Source organism: Euprymna scolopes, chromosome 8 (genome assembly GCF_053919585.1).
Source record: "Euprymna scolopes isolate OS-2025 chromosome 8, ASM5391958v1, whole genome shotgun sequence".
Lineage (NCBI taxonomy): Eukaryota > Metazoa > Mollusca > Cephalopoda > Sepiida > Sepiolidae > Euprymna > Euprymna scolopes.
In genome coordinates this window covers 45,785,651-45,798,463 of record NC_136489.1, presented here as the reverse complement: position 1 = coordinate 45,798,463, position 12,813 = coordinate 45,785,651, and the positions used below count along the sequence as shown (strand labels likewise).

Here is a 12,813-nt window from a genome sequence, read left to right as displayed (position 1 = left end):
ATGATGAGTGCAGTGATCAGCCATCAGATGTTTATAACGATCAATTAAGAGCCTTAGTCGAAGCCAATCCATGCACATCTGTTCGAAAACTTGTTTCTAAATTAGGCATAACGTATACGACGATTTCCAACCTCTTGAGGGAGATTGGAAAGACAAAAAAAACAAACAAAAAAAAACTTGATAAACGAGTGCCTCATGAATTGAACAACAACCAAAAGAAATATCGTTATGAAGTGTCATCTTCCCTTCTTTTCTCGATTGGGCTGTTACTTGCGATGAACAGTGGGTTCTTTACGACAACTGGCGAGTTCAGTGGTTAGACGCTGACAAAGCTCAATAACATTTCCCAAAGCCATAGCTGCACCAAAAGAAGGTTATGCTTGATTCTAATGGTGCTTATTTCGATCAATACATTTTTATTTGAGCCGAGATATGTTCATCTGGATTTAAAGTTAAAAACCGTAAGAACGTTCTTGTCAGCCTGATATCATATTACCACAACTCAAGTGTGGTTTCCTTCACATGCATAACACTAAACAGACTTTTAACTCGAAATGCTTCCTCATTTAATAATCTATATATAAAAAAAACATAAAACGATTTTTATCACTGACGGCGCCCAAGTTATTTGTTTTTGTTTTTTAATTTTGAAATCACTATTATATATTGAGTACAATCGAAAGAGAATTGGCTCTATAATAATAGATGGAAAATTTGCATGAATTCAAATATCATATTTAAGCGTATTTTACGACCGGGCGTTGCCGGGCAGTCTGTTTGTATATATATATAAAAGTGACATTGTATGTCTGAGGAATGGTCTCCATCAAACTTTTCTGTCAATTTTTGTCTACAGACTTGAAACTTGATATATAGGAGATTTTGACATGTGGCACAAATTCGATTTGGTTTTTAGCTGCTAAGAAATCAAAATTGCAAAACATTGGAATTTACAGGCATAAGTCGACTCAAGGTGTTATTTTATGCATGCGCAAATGCATATTATATCTTTTACAATGTTATTTTTTAAAGTTTCTTTATGCCTATATATGTAGGCCAGACGATGTCAAAATAAAGCTGTTTATATGGCACTCATGTCATTTTTTGTTTTTACTTTTAAAATCATTACTATATATTGGGTACAATATAATAATCAACGAGGTATTGTAATAATAAATACAAAATCTGCATTAATTAAAATATCACATTCATATTTTAAGATCAAGCTATGGCGAGGGCTACTACTATATATTGGGTACAATATAATAATCAATAGAGAATTAACTCTACATCAATGGTTGCCAGTCATGAGTCTAGAATATGGGTTTGCACCTGTAGAGGTAGTTGAACACCGTCTTCTGTGGCTGAATAAGTCTATTTTGGATTTACATTATTGGTTGCAGACATCACAGATGAAGGTCGGCGCATAGAGTTAGTGGTCTGTTGAATTTTGTTGATTGGCCTTCCTAAATAGTTTTTGGTCTCCGTCCATTCTACGATGGACTTTTCTCCAGCGGTTACTGTTTGTTTCCAAATGTTGTGGACTTTAGCTTTGGGCTTCCAACTAGTAGCGTCAATATCAAATGCTTTCATGTCACCTTTGCACACGTCGACATAGCAGAGGTAAGGACAACCAATTTTCCTTTTGCCAGCAGAGTTCACCAGAGAGAAAGTCTTTTGGGATTCGCCCATTGTCCATGAAGTACATATCCAGTGTAGGCGTCTTTGCTGAAGGAGGGTAAACATGAAGCGGATAACAACCCTTACGAGCACAGCTTTATTTGTTGCTTTGTCCCTCCAAGAAATTACAAAAATTCTCCATAGACTCGCATGTAAAATGTGTTCAGTTTCCATTCTTTGTAGCTGTAGGTTGTCCATGCTTCTCCATAAAGAACGCTGCTGATGACACAGGCCACGTAAACATTCACTTTTGTGAAAATGGTGAAATGTTTATTTTCCCACACCCTAATTGTCAATTTTGCAAGAGTGGTGGATACCTTTGTGATGTGCTTGTTGAGTTCTACATGAAAAGATAGGTTTTCTGAAGCCGTAGACCCGAGATATTGGAATTGATGGACTACGTCTAAACACATAATGATGATGGGAGATGATGAGGTTCTTTGGTTCATGACTTGGTTTTTTTTTTCATGTTGATGGTGAAGTTGAATTCTTTGCAAGCAGTGGAAAACCTGTCCATGAGTCTTTAAAGTCTATCTTCAGTCTGGGATGCTACAACCGCATCATCAGCAAACAGTAGGTTCCTGATGGTAACTTGTTGGACTTTGGTCCTGGACAAGAGGCGGTTGATGCTGAAGAGGTGACTATTCGATTTGGAGCTAACGTAAACTCTGTCTTCCGATGATTTGAAGACATGTCTCAAGAGAAGGGCAAAGAAAATGCCAAATAGCGTAGGGGGAGGGGGGAGGTCTATAATAATAATAATAATAATAATAATAATAATAATAATAATAATAATAATAAATAATAAATAATAATAATAATAATAATAAATACAAAATCTGCATGAATTAAAATATCATTTAAAATATATGCTACGACCGGGTAATGTTGGGTGGTCTGTTAGTATATATATATATATATATATATATATATATATATATATATATGACCTCTCTCAATATTTGATCTGCAGATTTGAAACTTGATTCGTAGGGGATTTGGACCTGTGAAACAAATTCGATTTGGTTTTTAGCTTGTAAAAATAGCTAACAAGTGGTCAAAATTGAAAAAGAAATGGATCTTGGCAATCCTCTTCTATGCATGTGCACACACACACACACACACACACACACACACACACACACACACACACACACACACACACACATATATATATATTACAATGTTATTTATTAAGCTTTTCTATGTGTAAGGTCATAATGCAGATGGTAAGGAATAAGGCTGGAAAGCTATATGTTTTGGTTTCGATTCTAGGTGATGTTATATTTTCTTTATTTTAAAATCACTACAATATATTGCATACAGTATAAAAACAATAGATAATTGGTTCTATACTATGCAATAAAATTAAAATATCATATTTAAACATATTTTTGCAACACAGAATCCCTCATCGCCTTCGGGTCTGAGTAAAGTATAATTCTGTTTGGTCCTGGGAAACCATCAATCTATGTATTATCTCCACCTCTTCCTGGGGTGTATTACTGGTAGCTTGATCCACGATTACTGGAGAATACCGAAAGTTTCGATCACAGCAAATGTTTCACGCATCATAAGTGCCGTCTATCTGTTGGTTGAAATATATGAAATCGTCGGTAAATGTCTGGCATCCCTAGCTTGAACAAAATGATAAGGAAATAGGAAATGGATCACAAAACATAAAACGATTCTATGTTTAATTAACTGATGTGGTGATGCTGATTGTTATGGGAGGGTGGGGGTAAATATTATCCTTGGCAAATGGACTGTTTATTTCCCTCATACAGCGAGAAGATGTGACACAAGGTTAGGAAATGTAATTTGAGAAGCCAGCGCCCTAAAGGAAGAGCACTCTGGCCCGCAAAAAATGCCTTTCTCAGCACCTCATATGATTAGCAATAAACTAATACCTTCTTAAAGGGAAAAGACAGTACTAGCAATATGACTCTGCTGTGTATTTATCTCTCTCCCACGGTGAGAAGATGAAACACTAGGGTCGGAAAGTGAGATTGAAGAGCCAGCGCTCCAGAAGAACAGTACCCTGGCCTACAAAAGATACTTAAATAGTTCTTTGGTGGTTAGCCATAAACTAAATAAATAGTTCCTCAGGCGGCTACCCATAAACTAACAACTTATGTTTCAAAAGTTGATTTTTAGGATTATTCGGGTTTGTTTTTAACGAATATCACATATCACTTGGCCACCATTCAAAACCATTAAAGAATGCATTGGATAATAACGGTTTTAATATCATAATAAACTATTTGTCGGCAACAATTTTAATATTCGTTCCAAATAGACTCAAATAACCCTAAAAAATCAACTTTTGAAACGTGAGTTGGTACTCATCGACAGTTTGATCCTGACTCCTTACAAGGGGTGAAATGACAAAGGCTGAGAGAGTGGACCTCCTAGAACTGCATGGGACCAGCAACATACCGCAGCCAAAAGGGAAAAAGTCAATTCAAATGGCCTAGGCTTTGTCTATTACCACCGAGACGAATTAAGGTGTGAAAAATTCTACAATTATAAGCAAGCCTCCCCATTGGCTGATTTGGCCACCCACTGTTTTTGTTTAGACCAATCAAATTAGTCGATGTTGGTTGATATTTGGACGCCTCTAACTTTTCGTCCCCTTAAAACTTTTTAACGCCTAAATGATTAAGCTAAGTTATTATTATATGTCTCCCAGAGACTTTTTTATGGTCAGAATTATCGACCTGTCATTAATGACTTTTCCTTGAAATGAACATTAATTATGAACTTCTGTAATGTCAACTCAAGTTGAGAATTGAATCTTTTCATCAGAAGGCATCATACCAACCCCTTCAACGGCTGTAATTAATCTGATCTTTGAACAGTGCTGTACCCGAATACCAGTTTCTGATGAAGATAAAAGAACTATTACTTTTCGATGTTGTTACCAGCTCTATTCAGACACAAATTAGGCATTTCCTTTTTTGCAATGAAGAACGAATAAAATTTGTGTCGAATTTTAGAGGTATGCTTTGTTGTAATTGTTGTTAATTTTTTGCCACTGTTTTGGAGCAAAAACAGGTGAGATAAAATATCTCTCAAGGGAGGAGGAGTAGAGACACTTATTTGGCCATCGCAGGGTGAACTGAACACCCAGTTCTTCATATATAGTGATATTGGCGGACCTGTACGAGAGTGCCCACCCTCTAAAAATGCGTGCTTTTCACTTTTTCCGCCCCCCCAACGATTATCGTACAGACTTAAGTATCATATTAGCAGAAAAAAAAAAAATTAAATAAAATTCAATGACTTTTAAGAAGGAGGTTTACTTTCTAGTTATAACGTTCTAATCACGTGACATGTCGGTAAAGTAATAGACAGTAAGTCAGGTAGCGATTACGTAGAACATTATAACGAGAAAGTGAACCCTCTTTTTAAAAGTCATTCAATTTTTTTTTTTCAAGATTTTTTCTGCTAATATGATACTGAAGTATGTAATCTATGATAATCGTCAGAAAAAAATTTACAAAAAGATGTAAAACATGCATTTTTAGGGGGGCACTGTCGTACAGGTCCGCCGCAATATTCTCTTACATTCTTGCTTTACAGCGAGGTGTGTTTGACTGTTTGATATAAAAGAAAAGCTTTCTTAGAAAGCCTACTTCGTCTCAGCGGGCCGTTTCATTTACGAAATAATAGCAGTAGCACTGCTAATGTAAAGACTCATTGTTCCCTTGTAGTGTGTGAGTACGAGTAGTTTTGAAGTGTACTCCGTTTCTCTCTCCTCACTTTCTTTTTGTCTCTATTGCGCGTCCTTTTTCTTTCGAAACGTTGCTAAATGTTTCCATTTTCTAACTTTTTCATGAAATAAAACCGAACGTTTTTTTCTTATATCTTATTTTGACATAAAAAAAATGATTCTATTTGAATTGAAAAAAGGAAATATATATATATATATATATATATATATATATATATATATATATATATATATATATATATATATATATATATATATATATATATATATCAATCAACAACTTGTTGGTTTTGTAGTCTTTAAAAAGATCAACCTTACGTTCCCTAAAAACAAAACAATGACCTTCACGTATCCTACCCAGCAACCAAGAGGATTTAATCCTTAACTAAATGTGTTTAGTTGCCCGGATGGTTAATAAAATAGAAAATCAAAATATAGTCACGTTTATACATATATTTTTCAGAAATAAAAGAAAACTCGCTTCAGGTTTTACTTATTTCATTTTTGTTTACAATGATGCTTTCATCAAGATCTGCATCCCTGTGTTAACAAATGCCTTTTGTGGTTATGACGAAAGAAGAAAAAAAAACCTCCCCCACATTTTTTATGATGTTCGAAAAAAAAGAAAAGAAAAGAAAAATGGAACATCTTGTCATAAATATATTTTTATCATAAAAGTTTAAGTAAATAATTATATAATTTTTCTTTTTTCGTCAAACCGATAACCCTTGGAAAGTCTTTCTCACCACACATGAATATTCGACAGGTATATTAAAGTTACGACGTGTTTATTAAGATGGCGACTATATTTTTCGGCTTAGTTTTCATTTAAATGTTTCTCATGTCCGTTCAAACCTGATAAACTTTTTAAATAATATTATTTTTAAAACTCGGCTAGGGATTTTTATCCTTGACTCCTCAAATCGACAGCGATTAGATTTAGACCATCGACCCTACCCTGTAATGATTCGGTAACTGTTGATTTTGCGTTGGGAGTTTAGTTCCGTGCAGTTCTAGGAGGGCCAATCTCACAGGCGTTGCCTTCTCTCTTTGAGAAGGGATTAGTTTATTGCTAATCATCCGAGGCGAGGAGGCGCCCTTAGCGAGGCAAGGCATGCTGATAGGGCTGCCCAGGTACATTTGCAGATCAGAGTGCCCTCTTCGGAGGCGGTTACTTCTCAACCCCACTTTCTAACCTAAGTGTCTAAGTTCTTGCACTTGCAGTGCAAGACTGCAAGAAGACTGCAAGACAACTAAACAAACAAAAGCATTTAAAAAAAAAAAATAATAATGAGTACGTACGAGTAATAATGACGGAAACCACTCTAAAAACCAAATGATTCAAAATAATTTACGTGACTGAAATATGAGTTAACCCTATATTCATTCCTGATTTACGTTCTTCTCCTGCGAGAACCAACACTTTCTCGATCTTCATCAAATCATTGATTGATCATTGATTGATTTTGACATTATAGGTGTACGACGACGACCACTTCCTTTTCCAACCACCGGTTCATTTTTAGAAGAAATCAGAATTTTAATGAATATACAAAACACAAACCAAATTACGAAAAAATATTGTTAAAAAAAAAATTCATTTTAAAGGTAATAAAAAAAACAAACTACAATTCCTTTCAGAAATAAATATCATCGCAAAAACATGTGTTGACTGTTGCGCCCAGATTTCACTGGTCACAATTCGACTTTTTGATTAACCTATGTATTTTTTATATTAACCCGGAAACGGATTACTGAGCTCTGTGTCGACCGTAAGTAAACTTGTTTTTTTTTAATTACCCTCAGACACTCGCAGAGATTCTTAAGCCAGACTTATAGAACGAACAGTCAGCCTTTTATGCCAAACGCATAATATAGAAACATTTCGCTGTTTATTGTTATCGAGCTGAAAGGTAAATTATTATTCGTCCATCACTATTCGTTCATCACCGCCGTTCATCACATTAACTTAAAAAAAAAATTAGATATAGAATTTTGAATAAACTGTTTTCTTTTAGCCAATATCATTTTTCTTTCTATTTTGGTGCTTATATACCCTCTCCCCCATCCCTGCTCACATTGACTCAGTAAAAGACGGTCGAAATGCGAGCACACCAAATTAAACCCGGGTTCCTGAAGTAGAAAATTGAAAACTATTTACAGTTTATTTTTATATTTGGAGAAATGGCATATTTATTTGGTTGCTTTCTATTTTTTGTTATAAATTGTTGCCTCTTATTTTGATAAATTATTTTTCCTCTGTGTACTTGGTCCGTTTACGGACCGTGCTGAAATATCTTTAGAAACCCATTCTTAACACAATGAGAGGGGGGGGGACTTTTAAAAAGCTGTTCTGTACTTTCATCTAACAATTTAATAAACAGAAGATACCGTATAAACTGAATTTAGCTTAGAAATTGTATCTAAAAATAAATAAATAAATAAAATAGCACGTTTCATAAACTGCACAAGCACCTTTTTGTTTTTGGCGTCGTAATGATCTATGAAATTCAATTCAAGGAATTTCCAGCAGGCAGAAAACAAATTGTTTTCATATACATATATATAATATATATATATATATATATACCTATATATATATATATATATATATATATATATATATATATATATATATATATATAATTTACAAAGTTTAATGTAAATATATGAACGTGTAAGGTTCAACAATTTCCAAAGATTAATTAAATTCCAACGTAACTAAAAAAATAAAAACACCAAAAAACCGTAATTACAAAAAACAAAACAAAACGGTGCTAATGCACTTATTGCCGCGCTATTTTTAAAATCGTATTTCCAAGTTTAATTAAAGTTTTATGGGTGTTTTTTTTATTTTATTCAATTGTAAGGTTAAAGCACAGAAGGTACAACACATCCTCCCCATGTTAAGAATAGCTTTTTAAATAATAATGTTATTTCAGCACGGATCAATACGTGCATGGAGTACCAAATAAAAACCTCCAAAATGCAAGTGTAAAGCCATTATTAGCTACATATGTGCATACATGTTTCCGTGGCGATCTATTATCAGAGATACCACACACTTCTGTTAGCCTGAAGATAATAAGAGATCGCCACATAAACATGTATGCACATATGTAGCTAATGAGGTTTGTAAACCTATTGGAAACACATTCTCTTCATTTATCGAGCACTCTTTAATAAACACAACGGTTTCAGTAGTTTATATCTAGGAAACTATAACAAATTTACATGGTCGCGACACTGGACATGCTAATATTTGGGACAAATGGTCGGTTAAAACCAAAAGTCCTCGCCAGATGACTTAAATGGTTGCTTTCCACAGAAGAAACCTTTTTGTGTGTGTGTGGGGGGGGGACTAGTTTCTTCTGTGGAAAGCAACCGTTTATTAAGTCGCCTGACGAGGACTTCTAGTTTTAACCGACCATTTTTCCGAAACATTAACATGTCCAGTGTCGCGATCATGTAACTTTGTTTAAAAATATATCTGGCTTTTCTTTTACTGAGAACATCGTTAAATTCATTAGTTATCACTCTTGAATAACTAAGAAATTTTGGTACTCAATAGGCGTTGAGTTCCATGGCGACCAGCAGAAAAAAACAAGCGCCGCTCCCTTCCTAACGCATGCACACGTAACATTTTTTTTTATTTACTGACGTTGCCGTAGTAACTAAACGATTATTATTAATAATGTCTCACTTTTACAGACATTTGTTTTTAAATTTCTTTTTAAATGACGACTTTTATCGGCAGCGTTCAACATTACTTGTTTTTCGAATCGAATAAACATTTTACATTAAAGAACAACATCAATAACGTATCCAATTAGGTAGAAAAGTAACTTATATTGACTTTGATAACATTTATTTGTTAAAAATTTGTAAAAGTGAGAAATTATCAGTAAATGGTTTAATTTTTTTTTCGTTTTTTACCCATCCGCAAATGCTATTAAAAAAAAGTCGATAAAAGTCGTCATTTAAAAAGAAATTTAAAAACAAATGTCTGTAAAAGTTAGACATTATTAATAAATGTTTAGTAACTTTTTTTCTTTTAATATTCATAAAGAGTAAAACTTTTTCAAAATAAATAATGTGACAAATAATCGTTACGTGCGCATGCATCAGGAAGGGAGCGACGCTTGTTTTTTTTCTGCTGGTCGCCATGGAACTCAACGACCAAGGAGTACCTAAATTTTTTATGTAAATAAATCAGTGAGTTCAATGTAGGAATAAAATAGTTAAGCTTTTGTCATTATTTCAAAGAAAAAGAACATTTTTAACATGAGTGAATTCGTTAACTATTCTGTACCTTCACCGTGACTTTTTTTTTTTTTTTAATGTCATAACTTGTTACCGAATTTTATTGTGCAACTATCGTTCCCATGGAAACACGTTAAAAATATTTATTTTCCATTTGTTTACTAATACATGTGTTTATTTTATTTTTTTTTTAATTATAATTGAAGCGATGTGATATTTTTATCTCATATTTTCTTTACGCGACGACCTTTTAAATCCGATTTTGCACAAAACTGGCGTCAAAATAAATGACTTTCCTTTTAATATTAAATTATACTAACAAAACTATTAGCGAAAATTAAGTACTTTAACGTACTTCCTGTAAACATACATAAAATGTTATGGGAAGCGAGCACACGCTATATTTAAATAGTATTTTTTATTTGTGGTGTTAAAAAGTTGAATGAACTGAACTAGTAATTAAAAACTATTTACACATGTGAGTAAAAAAGATACCCTCCTGAAATCTCTTTCGCTATTGAAGTTATTTGGATTATTCGAACTGCTATTCTCATTTTAGTTTTTCTATTTACAAAGTTTTGGCCGACCTTCTTCGGACTCATCTTTGTCGATTTTTTGGGTTTGTTGTGTTTGAGTATGAATTTTTTTTTTTTTTTTTTTAAGCATTGTGTTCGAGTCTGCCCCCCGCCCCACCCGAAAACTAATCTTGTCAGTTTTGCAGTCATTCAAGTAACATTAGAAACAACTGGACAATTTCAAAAACTACCTGGTGAGTAGACACCGCCGGTGCACTGTGCAGTGCCAAGTACAAGAGAAATGCAAACAAAAGAGAGGGATGGGTAGGATCTTAAAAATTTTAAAATTTTAAGTTAAAACGATCCCTCGGTTGAAGTGTCCGAAATAGCGGGTTCACACACTGGCATCTGGTTGGATGCACATCCCCATCAAAAAACAAAGCAAAATAAATAAATGTGGATGGAGAGGTAGATGCTTGATAACAAATTTTGGATAAACTTTTACTTTATTTCCACCTTAAAACTCACCTTTTAAATGACGACTGTTAAAGATTTTCGGGTATGTTGAAAACGAATATTACATTTAACTTTAACGCAGACAAGTAGTTTTCCAGGTATCAAAACCTTTATTATGGAATGTAATCCTTTATCACTGGAGTCCATTTTGTGCGTGCGCATGCGTGTAAACAGAACTGCGAGAAACGTGTATTGCAATGGACAACAGAATGGCCAAGAAACAAAAAGGCAAGATAAGTTACTCTTCTACCTACCTTTTTTTTTTTTTTTACTTGGTGGTGGTGGTGGTGGGCGGGTCACCACTTATCAAGGCCCAGAGACCACTTTAGAATAAGAGTTAGGTAGATGGTGAGACAGCGTGTAATGGTGGAACTTGGGTAGGGCTTTATTAAAAGATGGTTCAATAAGAACTTGTTTACATTAGATTTGAAAATAACCATGTTATAGTCAGCTGAGAAGCAGTCCCGCAACATTGTGTTACAAACGAAGAGTTCTAGGAAAGAAACTTTGCTCATTGAATTTTCGTTCAGTTTTCTGCACAGATAGAAAGTGAGGGAAATTGTTGACAGTTATTGTAGCTAGACGAGTATTTGGTGCGAACGTTTTACAGAGCGGTGTAGGGGGGTCCATAGATTAGAGCTCAGTCGAGCACCTACCATAAAAGTAAAACGATAAGACAGAGATAGACTTACAACGTCTTTTCTGTAAGAAAGAGGAAGTAGGGAAGCAACAAGATTCCCGAAATAAAGCGGTTATCTTTGTGTGATTTGAACAAAAAATATATTGTGAAGCTTTCTATGATTAAATTTTAATTTCAGTAAATTTAAAAACTCTGTTCTACAGGTTTGTTTTACAATCGATAGCGGAATGAAAAAATTGGTCAAAAACAAATTTATAACAAATAAATAATATCAAAAGGAAATTAATTGGATGAATTTTTACTGTTTTTACTTACTTTAAAGTCTTTATTCAGTTCGAAAAACAAGTGTCGAGCATCACCTGAGAACAAAAAAATGGCCGCTATGTGACTCTTACATCTTTGAAGTCTCAATAATGGTTTAAAAATTAAAAATAAAGCAAAATACTAGTAGAAACCCGCCTAATAAATGTTGCGGTAACATTCATAGTTTATATGATGAACGGCAAACCAGAAGTGTACCAAGTCTGTCACCAGCAAACGGTGTTCAGTCAGATTTAGTTCCTAATATCAAACTTCATTCATAATATAACATTCGGCAAGACTCAGTTTAAAAAATAAATTCATTTATTGAATTGTTATGTAAAGAATATTTAACAAAACCTCCTCCCTATGTTCAGGATGGCTTTCTAAATTATGTTATCATTTCAGCACTTTCTGTAAAATGCAGATTATTTAGAAAGCCGTTTTTAACATGAAAGGGGGGCTTTAACTATTCTGTACTTTCATCTAACAATTTAATAAATAAATTGATAAAAATTAGTACAAAACTTGACAAGCCATTACTTAAAACGACAAGGTACTTCAAGATGGCTGACTGGGAAGCCATCAGGGATCACATCAAACATGCCCCATGCAGTAGTATTTTTTCTCTTCCTGTGGAACAGTGTGCAAATAAAGCTATTGAATGGTTCTAAGCAACAATTGAAGTACACATTCCTACTCGGAAGTTTTATAGCAAACTCCACTCTAACCCTAACTCGAATGGTTCACCTCTAATTGTGTAAGAATTCTGTAGATTTATCTGACATAAGTCCAATATGAATTGACAAAAGTTGGTCGTAGCCAGAAATTATTTTAAGAGTGAAATAGGTGCAGACAAGAGAAGGCATACCGTAATTACCAGAAAATGCAGTGAGTTGCAAAGATTAGGAACTCGCCATTTCTGGAAAATTTATAATAGTGTAGTAAATAATGGGCAATCAACGATTACCTCGCTATTATCAACCTGGAGTTTATTTGTACAGCAACCAAAAAGGCAAACCTGCTTGTCCGACGATTTGCCTGCAACTCCATTTTAGACCCAAAACCCACCCCCTCCCAAATTTTCTTTTGTGGACAGAAGCCACACTTGATAATCTAAAAATCACTCCTTCCCATGTTTGTGATGCCATAAAAAAGCCTAG

General features: G+C 34.1%; 1 protein-coding gene across 2 annotated transcripts in view; it reads left to right on the top strand.

Moving 5' to 3' along the window:
* Positions 1-7,052: 7,052 nt before the first annotated feature.
* The window catches only part of LOC145283543 (cytosolic purine 5'-nucleotidase-like), a 1,063,943-nt gene continuing 1,058,182 nt past the window's right edge, over positions 7,053-12,813 (top strand). Inside the window, exon 1 of one of the 2 annotated variants that reach the window (XM_080132414.1) lies at positions 7,053-7,188. The gene's annotated coding sequence lies outside the window, so the exon portion shown is untranslated. Of the gene's footprint in view, positions 7,330-12,813 lie in introns of both variants that reach the window. The other variant, XM_080132415.1, reaches the window with a different exon arrangement.